Source organism: Lepidochelys kempii, chromosome 2 (genome assembly GCF_965140285.1).
Source record: "Lepidochelys kempii isolate rLepKem1 chromosome 2, rLepKem1.hap1, whole genome shotgun sequence".
NCBI lineage: Eukaryota > Metazoa > Chordata > Testudines > Cheloniidae > Lepidochelys > Lepidochelys kempii.
The window spans coordinates 70,978,641-70,992,847 of record NC_136381.1 but is presented as its reverse complement, the minus strand read 5'-3'; the positions used below and the strand labels follow the sequence as shown (position 1 = coordinate 70,992,847).

The 14,207-nt window shown below is 38.7% G+C and overlaps 1 protein-coding gene across 1 annotated transcript in view; it reads right to left on the bottom strand.

Annotated features, from left to right (window-relative positions):
* The window catches only part of ALKAL1 (ALK and LTK ligand 1), a 50,626-nt gene that overhangs the window by 17,551 nt on the left and 18,868 nt on the right, over window positions 1–14,207 (bottom strand). The gene's annotated exons all lie outside the window — the stretch shown is intronic.

Genomic DNA, 14,207 nt, shown 5'->3' with positions numbered 1-14,207 from the left:
TTGCGATTTGTCAGCCAAGCCACATGGCACTGTTGTTGTTCCCTTATTAGATGAGTGCATTTATGATCTGCCTATTCATTTGTCCAAATTTTAAATTTTGCTTCTGTATATACTCAAGTTAGTGAATTTGCAATTCACTTTTTGTGATTTTTCTTCTGAGTAAAAATTTTCTGATGTTCACAGAAAGTGAGCCTCAAAGGGGGTATGAACATGGCCAAGAAAACGCTATTAAATGTTGAAGGTAGAACATTTTATACACTATTCTCCCAGCTTTAGTTAGGAACACTATTGTGGTATTACATGAACACACACACACGCACATACAAACGCCAATAGATAGTCCCAGAATGTCTTTATTCAGTAACAAGTCATTAAAAAGCCAAAGACTAGAAGAGTAGGGGCATGATGCGAGTCATGATTGGAGTGTAACAGTGTCTGCAATTTAGCCTGACAATGCTTTCCTGCACTATGGCTGATTCATGCCAGTAATATCAGTCACTTGCTGACATGAGCTCTACATTTATATATAAATACCATCCTGGTATATTTTTAGAGGCAGTGCAAGAGGGCACAAAGGGAGTACCAGTTTCTTCAATCTTCATCCTTCACCTCCATCACACACACCCCTGCAGCACAGGGTTCCAGCCATTTGCACCAATGCCAGGCTCTGCAAAGGCCCCAAAAACAGCGGAGGGAAGAAGTGGAGGTATTGTCACCGTTTCTCCTTTTTTCTCCTTTCCATCTGAATACTAGGTGGTAAAATGAGGGTTCTGCAAGGTTCTGGATGTGGAGGAAAGGAGAGGATAGTTCAGATGAGGCATTGTCTGATCTGCTGAGAACTTCGCTCTACTGCCTGAAAATTTCCCACTGAATGTTATTGCTATTCAGAGCAGCATTCACTCTTAATTAGCAAGAGCCCCACAAGGAGCAAAGCCACTTGTGGTCAAGCGATGCTGTCTAGAGAGGATCAAGATGGGGTAAAGCACAGAGGGCCTGTCTCTCCGCAGGGATATCTCCAGTTTCCTCTTGGATATGAGAACATATCCTGGTTCCCATTGTACAGCCCCAAATTCTTCCCCTACAGGGTTTGATGCCTTAGAATCTTCACACAGGAAGCTATTTCTGAGTTTATGGAATGAATTTCCTCCTCCCACGATCTTCATGCAGAAGGGACACTATAGCCATTATTCTTAAAACAGTTACTTGCTTTGTTTATCCTTTTTTTCAGTTACCTAACTATGGATAGTTTCTGAATTAAACACTGTTATTTGTTGCTAACGTGCAATAAAAAAAATAGTTGACTAGAGCTGCACAAGAATCACATGAGATTAAACTTGAAATGCCCAAATAACAACACTTCCTCCCAATGTACCATAGCCCATGTTTGTTTCATAAATAGCACCCTGCTAAATCATCTGTCTTTTATGATGTCCTTTGTGGATATGTTTTACAACTCTAAATGACTGATAGTTATTAACATACCAGCCATTGGCTCCAGGCACATAGAATTCTTCCCTCTCTAACGTTAAATAAGTCTGTTGAAGAAGACGCTCTTCAGTCTCCCACAAGAGGAGAGAAGCACAAGTGCTGCTTTTACAGGATGTATATGCAACAATTTGCGTGAGAAATTACACTTACCATGGTGCCCCATATTCTACTGTGACAGTTGTTCCTGCATAGCAGAGTTCCATGTCCTAGAGTTTTGATTTGTGGAGTTTCCTTTTTGTTCTTCTGGTGGACGGGAGTGTGGGAAAGTTGGGTTTCCCCTCCTGTCCAAGAGGCAGGGACTTCAGTCCCTTTAACTTGCTTCCATTAGGCGGCCCCTTAACGCTGCACTGCTATTCTCGAATCAGTTCCTTTTAAGAGCATACTTAAGGTCTGCTGCCTACCAATGCTCTCCCTATTTCTGTGCCTTCCCAAGCCCAGATTTCCGATGTTTGGCTCCCCTCTCTCATGCAAGCAGGGGACACACAAAGTCTGTTCACATTTGCAGAGAAATTAGTCCCGCAACAGTGGCTTTCGCAGTCAGGAAAACTAGAAGAGAACAGACAAGGAAAATGCAAACTGACTTTACCTGCATTTCTCTTTTCCATTTTCTATTACTGCTACCTGTGTGGATTTATAACCCAGCTTTCTGACTTGGTGTCCATGCAGCAAAGTTGTAATCCTGTCTTTGTGACATTATAACAGCTAGTGCTGTCCAATTTTCAGCACGTATAACTTCACTGAGGAATCAGCAAACAAAAATAACATAGGATGTTTGTAGGATAAACTTTTCTTTAAACAAAAATGTTATTGGTTATTAGCAACACTCATATGCCAAATTACCAAAAAAGCTAAAACTAAACAAATGAATATAATATCAAAATAAATGTGAAAGTATTTCTCCCAGATTAAAGTGCTTTTTAAATACGCATAACGTACAAATAAGTACACTAGTATGGCTATCTCATACGGCATTTCACTCACTGTTCAGCTAAAAAAAAAGACGTATACTAAAGAGGTTAACATTACAAGTGTAGAGGTTTAATTGTAGGACAATGTATTATATTGAGTGGGTACACTTAGTCGCAAAATAATATGCCAGATTCATCCCTGAGGTAAATCTGCTGAAATCAACGGAATTGCACCAGAGATTAATTTGACCCATTATGTCACTCTAGCAGCAAAAATGATGAGACCAGCACATGTGCACAGCACTAAAGTGAATCTGATCTAAAAAGTTACTTAAACATGCCTGTGCGTACTTTTTTGACTGAATATTATTTTGTGTTTCAGTTACTCATTTCAAATCAGAATGGTAGAATTCTACACTCACTTTTCACCAGTGTAAATGATTACATAACGTGAAAGGCAAGGCTGAATAAGGTCTAGAGTAGCACTTCAATAATCTCTACATGAATACTTCAGAAATGGTGAGACAAACAAAATGCCCCTCCCTCTCTCTCAGCAAGAAGAAATTTTGGTTGAACCAGAGGTGGGATGGCCAACTCCTGGGAAGGGAATGGGAGAGCAATTAAATTGCTTAAATTGCACCTGGGGATGTACTTGGGGGGAGAGGATTCTCTGCCTTTGATTAGTTCATCAGGGGGTGTTGAGGGAAGCTTATTGGCTCTCATGTATCCCCTCCCTCCATTAAACCCCTGCTATGTGTCTGGTGGACATCTTGCCACTGTTGCTGGCCTGATCTCCCTCCCTATAGTTGAAGTATACTGGAGCTGTGTTTCCAGGATTCTGCAGATCTGACCAATCACTTCTTTTGACGGTGGATCAGGAAGGAATTTTTATTTGTTGGGCCAAACTGGCAAGCGTCTGCAGGGTTTTTTCCCTTCCTTACAGCACTATGGAGCCCACTTTAGGTAAAAAGGAATAAGGGTGGGATTCAAATGTTAGGAAGTAATAAAGGAATGTTTAGTTTGTCAAAACTTGCAGCTGGCGTCCAGTGTGCATAAAGGCTAAAAGGACCAGTTCTCTGAAGTAAATGGACAGTAGGATATGGCTGGTGGACTTCTTGCCATAAAGAGAAAGGGGAGACCTGAAGTCTTTACAGACCAAGGTCCCCCTTGGTATCCATCATTCCTCAGCCTTCTCTGATCTTGGCTCTATGGCCTTGAAAAGTTTGTAGGTGAGCCCCTGATTGCCTTCCACTTTCACTAGCCTGATCTGGCTCAAGTGCTCAACCAGAAAACTCTCACCTTTCCTTTCTTCGGGGGCATTCCCATGCTCAAGCTCTCAGCCCAGCTCTGCTCTGCTCTTTCTTTGAGCTCTCTTTACCCTGCGGACGCTGGGATCTCCCTTCCTAGCCTCTGGGTTTTAAACTCTCCCTCTAAACTTTCTCAGGATTCTAGCCTCCCCTCTCAGCTTTCTGAACTCTCATTAATAATTCCCAAGAGCAACCCCACCCTCTTCATTACACCAAAGTAGGGTGTACCTGGACTAGAACAGAAGCACTGCACCCAATTTCATTTAAGGGCCAGCTCTCCTATTATACTGACGAACGGTACAAAGGAAAATAAAAGCTGTCTGAAGACAGCACCTATTAATTTCTCTAACAATTTGGGCATTTGCCTCCACTGTTTTCCAAACACCTCTAAAAATTTGCCACTGTATTAAGGCATTTCTATATATCAGCTCATTTACATTATGAACAATTACATATAATATCTATATTCATTTACCTTCCAGTCAGAATTTATACCAATACATGTTAATCCATAAATTGACTGTAGATCTTCTCGAATACTTTCCTACTGTCATCTGTCAGCTTGTATTTCACTCTGCGTCCATAATGCCTTGTGTAGGCTTTTAGCTATGCAGCAGAAATATATTTTCAGCTGCACATGTGAAAGCTTCACCCACTGTCTCTCAATCCTTAATGCAAGGAGCAAGACTATCAAACAAATCTAGAGTAAATTTAATTCTAGTTATGCTTAAATTATCTTTTCCAGTTTCCAGTCACTGCTCTCTTTCTCCTGATCGTTTGTTTACTGCAGCAGAAACTCCATGATTAAATATGTTTTTATTTAATATAAGATTTTAAAATGTCAAAGGAAACATGTAACATCAGTGGCTAATTTTATAAAAGGAAATTTGCTTTAAATGCTTTAGTTTTCAAGAGAAAATAACCATTTCTGATGAATATGTTAAGGGGGAAAAAAACAAACATTTTCACTGAAATGTAATCAAAGAAAAACAGATCAAGAGAATTACTCAAGTTATCTATAAAACACTAAACTCTTTCATTCAGGACACAAGTGTCATTTTTATTCCATCAGAGTTTTAAGATAGAATGTGTTGAGAAAAGGAAAATGTTGCTACTATCACAATACATACCTTCTAAATATTATTATCTATTATCATAAAACTGGAAACTGAAATTGATGTTCCTATTATGATACTTAGAATCATTCATGTCATTATTAGAAATCTTGTATCATCAAAGTATAAAAAGGCTATGTATAAAATCACAACCAAACAATGATGGACAAAAAAATACACCATTTTAGATAAATGACTTACGTCTAAAGTAGTAAACTGAAAAGCATCAGTAGCTGTTGTGTGGGGTGCCTGGTAGGTATATTTCCTAAAGGTGTAATATTCACAGGTGATACAGCTGTGGCTGCTGAAAGACAGTACTGTAGTAGCAGATTTAGGGATTGATCCTGCTCCCTTTGACTTCAGTGGAAGCAAGAAAAGGTCCCTAATCTGTGTGTAATTCAAATGATCTACTTAGCAAAACAATTAAATCAGCGCTCTAACAGCTGAAATTTATTTTAAGTTCGTTGAGCCAGATTATCTTCTTCAATCCAGCCTTTTTTTCTCTGCTCTGGTGGCACAAAGGACATAATACCAATAGATTTTCCCAGTTGGAGATTCCCCCAGAATGAGTGAGTTTCCAGTTTGTATAGTCATCTTCTATGTTATATTCCCTCCCTCTGGCCCCTTCAGTCCTTGGTATAGAAAGGGGCATGACTAGCGCACTACTGTACTCTAGCTATTCTCATCTTGTGTACTGGTCTCTTGAGGCATTAGAGTAGCCTTGGGACTGTTTTAAACTAAAATGAGGCCAGAGTATGATCAGGGAACTGCAACTGGCTCTTTTGGTGCAAGCAGCTCTGCCCAGCAAGATATGAGGTGCAACTGAGAATCTAAAAATTATATCTGTATATCCCCAAGCCCAACAAATAAGAAGGTATCCAATAAGTGTGCAACCAAAGGAATCGACGCTTCTACTTTTTAGTACCCATTCTAAGAAGGAGCTGAATTTTTCAGAGGATGCTCAAGATACGAACCACCATGTTGAAAGACTATGTCATGACACTTGTAATCCCAAATAAACAACCTCCCAAGAGATAACTCATTTAGGCGCATTGAGAGGAGCCTGAAGGTAGATTTTATACTTGCCAATCAAGATCCAAATCCCTCAAATTTGAAGAAAATCCACAATTCAATAGCACTGGCATATCACAGGATATTCAAATGGATCCAAATGATTACTTGCTAACCATTCCCTGGGTCAGGTCTTATGGGTAACAACTGTTCTCCAGATCAGAAAGATCTACAAAGAGAGTGGTTTAAAGGAAACAAAAGGGGCCAACAATCTGCTCCATTGCTGCCTTTTTTTCATTATTATTATCTGAGCTTTGACAAATGACATGTAGACTTGGGTATCTCTGCTGTGAAATGCTAGTGCAGAGCATGGAATGAAATTTGGAAATCTTCAGAGAAACTCACTTATTATGCTTCTGAAAGCATGTGAACTGTGCTAAGCACCAGTCACTTTAAAAAGATAATCAGTCTTTTTTGTTTTCTTAATAATTCAAGAGCTATCCACTTCAGACACAACTGAAAGAAACCAGGCCCCAATCAGATATTTGAGGGGGGATGACACCAAGAACACTAGTCAGACAAACAGAATGGTGGAGCAAGGCGGGCACAGTGAGTTTCACCTAGCTTTTAATGACCTTCTGAAGGCCATTAAATAACCTTGTGGGTCCCTTACTTGGCCATCACCTTTACCTAGCCACTTGTGACTGCCTATTTGGACCCATACTTGGGCAGACTCCCATCCTCCTTTGTGATCCCCATGTGCATCATTACAGAGGAGGGATCAAGGCCCACCTCAGGCTGATTTAATTTTTGTATTTATTTATGTATATACCAACCATTTCTATTCTCTGGGACATGCATTTCTTCTCCATGTAGTGGCCCAGCAAATGAAGCCCATAACTACATGGGCCATGATCCCTCACTTGCCAAGGGATTTTGATTCCTTTGCCAGTGAATGAGTTAACTTAGCAGATAAATAAAAATCATTAAAGAATAATGTTCAAAATACAATGGTCTCTTCTAAGCCAATGCTTTCTAATCTTTCATTAATACTTGACTTAGAGAGTCTGAAATGCCAGCTTCTTCTTCAGCCTCAACCACAGTGAAATTATCAGGATATATTTACAAGGCTGATTGTCTTTGAGCACAAAAAAACAGCCATAGCAATGCTTATTAATGATTCTTCTATGGTCTCTCTCAAAAAGCATAGTTGTGTGAGTTAACCCTAGCCTGTAGAAACTTTGAGGTTTCACTTAACAAAAGACCATTAAAAAACATAACTTCTCCTTCTTTTCCATTGTAAGCTTCTGCTTCAATCCATCAGTTTGGCAGGAGAGTGAAATAAACCAAACTTACTACATATATGCATAAATACACACACACACAATTTTTCCCCACTTCATGCTAGACTGGTCTTCCCAGCAAACTGTTTAAAAATATTCCAATGGAAGTAAATGTAGATATATGCAGTTTTTCAGGTTTTATATTAAACAAAATGAAGAAAAAATATTTTAGCGACCATAGTTTTTATCATGAGTCTGCTTATACCAAACAATGAATTCGAATTTAAGCATCATTTGGATGCCAGTCTAAAGCTCCCCAATAAACTATTCCTCTTTCTCCTGTGTCAGAGTTGTAGATATGTGCTTAAAAAGCCCTCTTATCAAGTTTTCTTATATGCCTGTTTTTTACATTTAAAAAGGCATTAAGACCATTATATATACCACACACAAATTAAGTTGAGTGAGAGCATTATGTTATATTAATCTATTAGATACTGTATTAATCTGAGTACAATCTGAGAGCATTAGTGAGAGATTTCAGTAAAAAGAGAGGATAGGATACTACCCTAGCTGTTTGTGAGACAAAGTAGCAGGCACACCTGACTGTGGAACAAAAAATATTTATTACATTTTGAACAAACCCTGATTTACTATAAACATTAACTGCTTATAAAGCTTTAAAAGGACAAGTTATTTAAAGTAATGAGACATATTAGGCTCCAGTTTACTTGCAGTGTAGGTGGTAATGTTTCAGTGTACTTGACATTTCCTATGCTTATTTTAGAAATGTTTCTATTTCTTCTTTGAATTAGAACAGTAATGGTGCAGATAGAGTAATTAGTAATCTGGACTGAATATCTAAATAAAGGACATACCAGTCTACAAGGAATCCTTACACTTAAAGCTTAGGGCCAGATTCTCATTTACACCTTTAGACTGCTCTGTTAGCCTAAAACTGCTTCAAAGTGAACACAAATTACATTTGCACCCATATTGAGGACACTTTACACTGCCAGAGTGGTATAAAAAGGCCTTTCTATAAATAAGAATTAGACTCAAAGTATTTGCTTATCCAGTGTGTTAAGTCTTTAATGTATTTATGAGATGTTCATACACTATGGTACACTATGGTAATGGGGACCTATCTAGGAAAGATAAACCAAAGGGAAAAATGTGAAAACCTCACATTGAAATGGGCCAAAGTTTGGGAGGAAAAGAGTGTTAGCCTTAAACAGAGCCCATCTAATCCCCTACAAATAATCTCCATATACTATGTCCCTGTTGTTTCCATATTTGTTCTTTTATGTAATGCCTATCACCACTGTAATTTAACGTGTGTGTGTGTATACATACATATGTACGTACACAGCTGGGGAGAAAGGGCGCTGGGCCAGCAATTGTATCATTACCCACAAAACCCAGGAGGATTTTTCTAGGCAAGATAATGCTGACCTTGATAGTATTATCTTATTCTCAGTACTGTTTGTGACACCACTCTCTGCCCCTACAGGGGATGAAGAGCTGTTTTAGGCAGAAGTGAGGAGCCAGGGGGAACAAGGTTAGAGTGCAGTTAGTGGGCAGCAGAGTCCCTGGGTCTCAATGTAGATGTGCCAGCCTTTTGCAGATTCTTCTGTGATCCATGAGCTTTCCCTGCAGATCTCAGGACATCCTCATGTTAGTACGGCTATCTATAAAGCTCACCTCTCCATGGTGTGATGTGAAAGTAACTGCAAGATTTAATTTGCAGAGTATCCCAATTCTGCTGTGGGTTTTCCAATATTTGGCCCTGAATACTCAGATCTATTGTTTACTACAAAAAGCTTGACAAGGCTAATCATGGTGTTCATTTGGAAATGGTACTTTGAAAAATTACCAAATGAAGGATTTATGCTTTGCTTCTGAATACGTAGGAAGGAGTTTTCACAGCAATTTTTTTTTCTACCAAACATTGAACTGTGACTTTTTCTGGTCTCCTAAGTTACATTATTCAGTGCAGAAATAGCCACAGCTACCTGAAAGCTAAACGCCTTAGATCCCATAAGCACAATGGCATTGAATTTAGTAATAATAGTGAATAGAGTTGTTGATACAATGAAATCTATTACAATATGTCCAGGGAATACTGAGAGGCCACTTAAGATGAGGACAAGATTGTACAATGCCTGATGTAGGTGCTCTGCAATTTACTAGAATCAGTATAGTAAGATATATTGGATTTGTAATGATTTAATTTGCTTGATTGTGGCACAAGCAGCTGGAGGCTCAAGCAGATAATTACATTTCTAAGCCACCAAGTAATCCTTTTATGGGGGTTGTGTAATAGTCACTGATGACAGGAAGCCAGTTGGAAACCAACATGCGCTCATACCCACATCAGTTTTCTAGTCATACAAAGTTCAGTGAATGATTAGCAGTAGGGTGATTAGGGGTTTCACTTCATTGAAAAGGTATCATGCTGTTATTGTCCGAAAGGGCTTACTAATGTCTTGTCAAAGCAGGTAAGGATTATAAATTACATTGGTTATACTGGAAGGGGTGTGATGGATAAAGGACCACAGGCCATTTTTCTGAAATCTTTCACCAGCATTACACGCAAGAAAGAATATTCTATGGTTTCATGGTTATTACAAGCTGGTTATGTAGTTGAAGCGATATCAAATAATTTTAAGAAGATGTAAATGGATATAAACAAACCATACTATGTACAATACAAGACAAAAATCTCTAGGAAATTACTAAACTTGTTTGACAAACTAGATGTCTGTTGTAAATAATACTTTTCAGCAGTAGATCTCATAGCACTTTACAAGGGAGACCAGTATCATTACCTCTATTTTATAGATGGGGAAACTGAGGCACAGAGCAGCAACATGACTTGTCCAAGGTCACCCAGCAGGCCAGTGGCAGAGCCACTAATAGAACCCAGGTCTTCCGAGTAGCAATTCGCTATTCTATCCACTATGATACACTGCCCGTACATTAGTTATGATATGTCATTAACAGACAAAGAATGAGTAACTGCTTTATCAAAGCTATTCTAACAACATCACAGCTAACTCTTTGGCTATTTTAATCCCACAGGATTTAATAGGTTTGCCGATCTACTGTACTTATCTAGTGCTGCCGCATTTATCCACTGCTGCTTCCACATGCACTGTTAAGTATGCACTACTTACTAACACTATTTCTCTAAAGCTATCTTCCACTGAAATGCCTAACCTTGGTTCATAAATAGTGAAAGGGTGAGAAACAGTGTACTGAAGGATTTAATAGGGTTGTGAGCACTACGCTTTATAAGGCAAATCTATCATTGTGCTCGTGTCATAGCATCCCTAATCTTGCAGTAAATCTTAAAGCTGACAATAGCTGCAGTAAGTGGTGGAGCAGTTTAATTTTTTTTTTCCATCACCATCCCCAGACACTTAGGTTCCAACTGTGTCATAATGGAATATTTGCTAAAATGAAACTTAACTACCATAGCTGAAAACACCAAGAAAAGAACTAAGGCTACAATTATTACAGCTGATTTCAATTTTGGAACAAAAACTGGCTTTTTTCTGAAATGAAATGTTTCACAAACAATTGCTGACACTGTTTAAATGTTTCATTTTTGAGACAAATTGTGCCATTTCCCCCATTATTTTTAAAAGTATTGAAAACATTATTGAACTTAACCATTTTCAAAAACAAAAATTTAAGACAAAAAAAATCACATATTTCAAAAATAAAAAGGATTGATTTCTAACACTTCAAAACAAAAAACTTCAAATTTTCATTTTTTTTGTAATAGGTTCTTATTTTCAATAAGCTCTAGTGTTTGCATTAAACATACTTTTCTTCTTTTGATGAGACAATTCACCTCTTGTAAGAGTAACCACAGGTTTATTGAAATTAGCAGGGTTAAATCCACTTGCGCAGCACTGAATTTTACCCATTAGGCATAATAAAATATAGTAGGAATAGAATGATATCAAGAATGTCAGTAGTCAGGCAAATGGCTGTATTCTAAATGTCTCTGATTCAGTTCCTATCAGTTTTGACATACTGTACAAATGAACAATCACATGATAGCAAAATCAATATTTTCACTAGAACCACCATGTTTCAATCAACTGATATTAAACATGTCCAAAACATGAATAAATAGCCTATAAAAAGGTCACTGAAGCAACCATCAGTAATAACCTCTGTCTCACACATAAAACCATGATCAAGATCTCTCTGGCATCAGGCTGCCATTCTGAGTCCTAATCCACTGGACCCAAGTGCTTTAAACTTCCCTTTAGCTGAGCAGACTCCAGCAGTGTCTGTGGCCTCTCTGTAACATTTCCAACCAAATGTTCTATCTGTTATCCCTTCACAGAAATGGGTAGTTCTGCTATCAGTGGCCACCAGGACCAGTACCGACCCCTCAGATTTCTCCACAGCTTAAGTACACCTTTTCCTAGAACTGCAACCATCTGGGTGCTTTGGGATAACCGTTTAGCTCTTCATTGAACAACAGATAGACACACAGGTAGATTTGCAAGGGATTCTAAAGGCAAATACTCTAGACTTAGATAGCACAAGGGAAACACAGATCTAGACAAATGAGAAATACTAATACTCATTTCCCTGCATCAGTTTCCTCACCACTCTGGAGCATTTTCTGGAATTAGTACAGAGTCCTCTGGGGTGTCCAGGATCCTCTCTCTCTAGGTCAGCTAGCTCCTTTTTTCCTCAGCTGCTCACACAATTAAATAGGACCCCCCTGCTAAAAAAGCATAGAATAGAAATGTGTGGTTGGAGAGGACCTCAAGAGGTCACCTAGATCATTCCCCCATGCGGAAGAAGGACCAAGTATACCATCCCTGATAGCTGTTGCCTCTTTCTATCTCTTCCTTTTTCCTGCCCAAACCTCCCTGTGTGTTTCTGTGAGTCTCCTCTGACTCATCCAGTCTCTGTAGTTTTCAAAGGCTAGCATCAACACTTTGGTTTCTTTGTTCTGCATCTGGGGACCTTCCACTCTCCAGACCCCCTTTCTGTAGACAGACTGGGCCAAACTGTTTTCCCCAGGCTTCAGCCATCCCACTATCCTAAGCTGATTATTAACATATTAGAACTAAACAGTGTATCTTGTCTGACAAACTCCAGTCAATTTAAGGCTGACTCACTATGCACTGAGGCATTCCATGAGGCATCAATTTCACAACATCAGCCTGAATTCATAAGTTGTGTGCAGACAAATTTCCAAAATCATCACCAGCCCTAATGTAATAACGATGACTAATAAAAGTATGTAGTGTGAAAGAAATCAGACTGTTAACTTATTAGCTATTGTAACGGTCACTTTAGAAAGTAAAACTCACTTCCAGGCAGTTCTGTGTCACGTACCAGAGAGATTTTGTAAGTGAATTAGACACAAAGTCCACTGAGATCAATGGAAGTTCTTCCATTCTGTTTGGTGGGTTTTGGCTCCTCCCCAGAGTGTCCTGCTAGGTATTTCTCCTGTAGCATATATTAGCCATTTTTAGAGATTTGGTAAAGTATAGTTAGACATTGCTGATTTTCCTTCAGAGTAATTGGAGGAATTATTTTCATGCATATGGAATTTATACTATTGCTTAAAAACTTATATTATTATAAAAGCCACAAATAATCAGTTGAAAAGATGTTTTAATAGAAAATACTATCCCACTGTGTACATGAATGTGTGTATATATGTCCACAGACACCATACCCTTTTCTAACAACCCACGGTCAATTCCTACCTCATCACCAAAAGCAAACCTACTCAAAGCCCAAACATCAAAATATTACTCAGGAAATTATAGCTTTCAATACGGTCTCAATCAAGGACTTCTTCTACAGAAGAAAACACTTGTGATATGTTTATATAAGTGTAATTCTTTGAAATAAGGATATATTGAGAAAATATTTTAAAAAAACATTTTAAATGGCACTGTTTAGAAAAAGCACAAAATGTGTTATTATTTTAGTAAATTTATTTGTGAAAAGTGCTAGATAAGCAGTGCTGGAGATTAAATTCTCTAGAATACAGACACAGCACAGGCATACTTTTACCCTGGCAAACTCCCTCCACACTCACTTGGAAAGAACATCTCTAAAAATAAAAGATCAGCCTCTGGCATCTGCTGAAACTGGCAACAAGGCTTCCAAAAACTGCTGTGATGTGGACACTTTTCTGATAGAAACTGGACTATGGCAAACTGAATCAGTTTCCATCCTACCTCTCCAGTCACTGTATTACTAGGTAGCCCCTCATTTTCTTCTTACATACTTTCCACTCTCATCCAGTGTCTCTCAGGACCCCTTCACTCCCTCCCTTCTCTTCTCACTTTTTTGTGGTATACATGGGTGATCCCACCAACTCTCACTGATTCAGTTATCACCCCCTAAGCTGATGATACCCAAATCCACTTAGCACTTCTGACCACTCTCATTCTATCTGGCCCTGCTTCTTTAACTGGGAAATATCTCTCAAATGTGCAGACATCGATTTAAACTCAAAGTGAAAAGGAATTAAGGAACTCCTTATTTTTCCTCCCTCAAAAAAAAAAATCCTCCCTCTTCTCTGTCACTATCAACAACTTCACCATCTCTCATGACACCAAGGTTAACAAACGTAGAGTAATCTAAGGACACCCTTTTTCCTTTCCTCCGCCACATCTAGGGCTTGTCTAAATAAACAATTAGTTTGTGGCAAACTGGAGTGTGAATCTACCCTGGACTAGCCCGCCTCATATTAATTGTCCACGTGAACTCTTCTGCATTAACTTAGAGTTTCTCTAAAATCATCCCTTCCTCTCCATTCCCACTACTCTGGTTCTGTTGACTCCTGTAACATCCTCTCACTGGCCTCCACAAATTTCACAGTATACCCTTCAAACTTATCTGCATCTTCTTTGTGTACTGCTTTTGCACGTCAACCTTCCTGAATGTTTGCACTGGCTTCCAGTTTACCCCAATATCATATTCAAACTCCTTATCCTCACGTATTGCACCCTATATATCATTTCTTTTCTACTCTGCTTCGTGTGTCCTATGTTCTGCCACTTCCACTTGCATTAATGCTCCCTTTGGACAAAATATAGT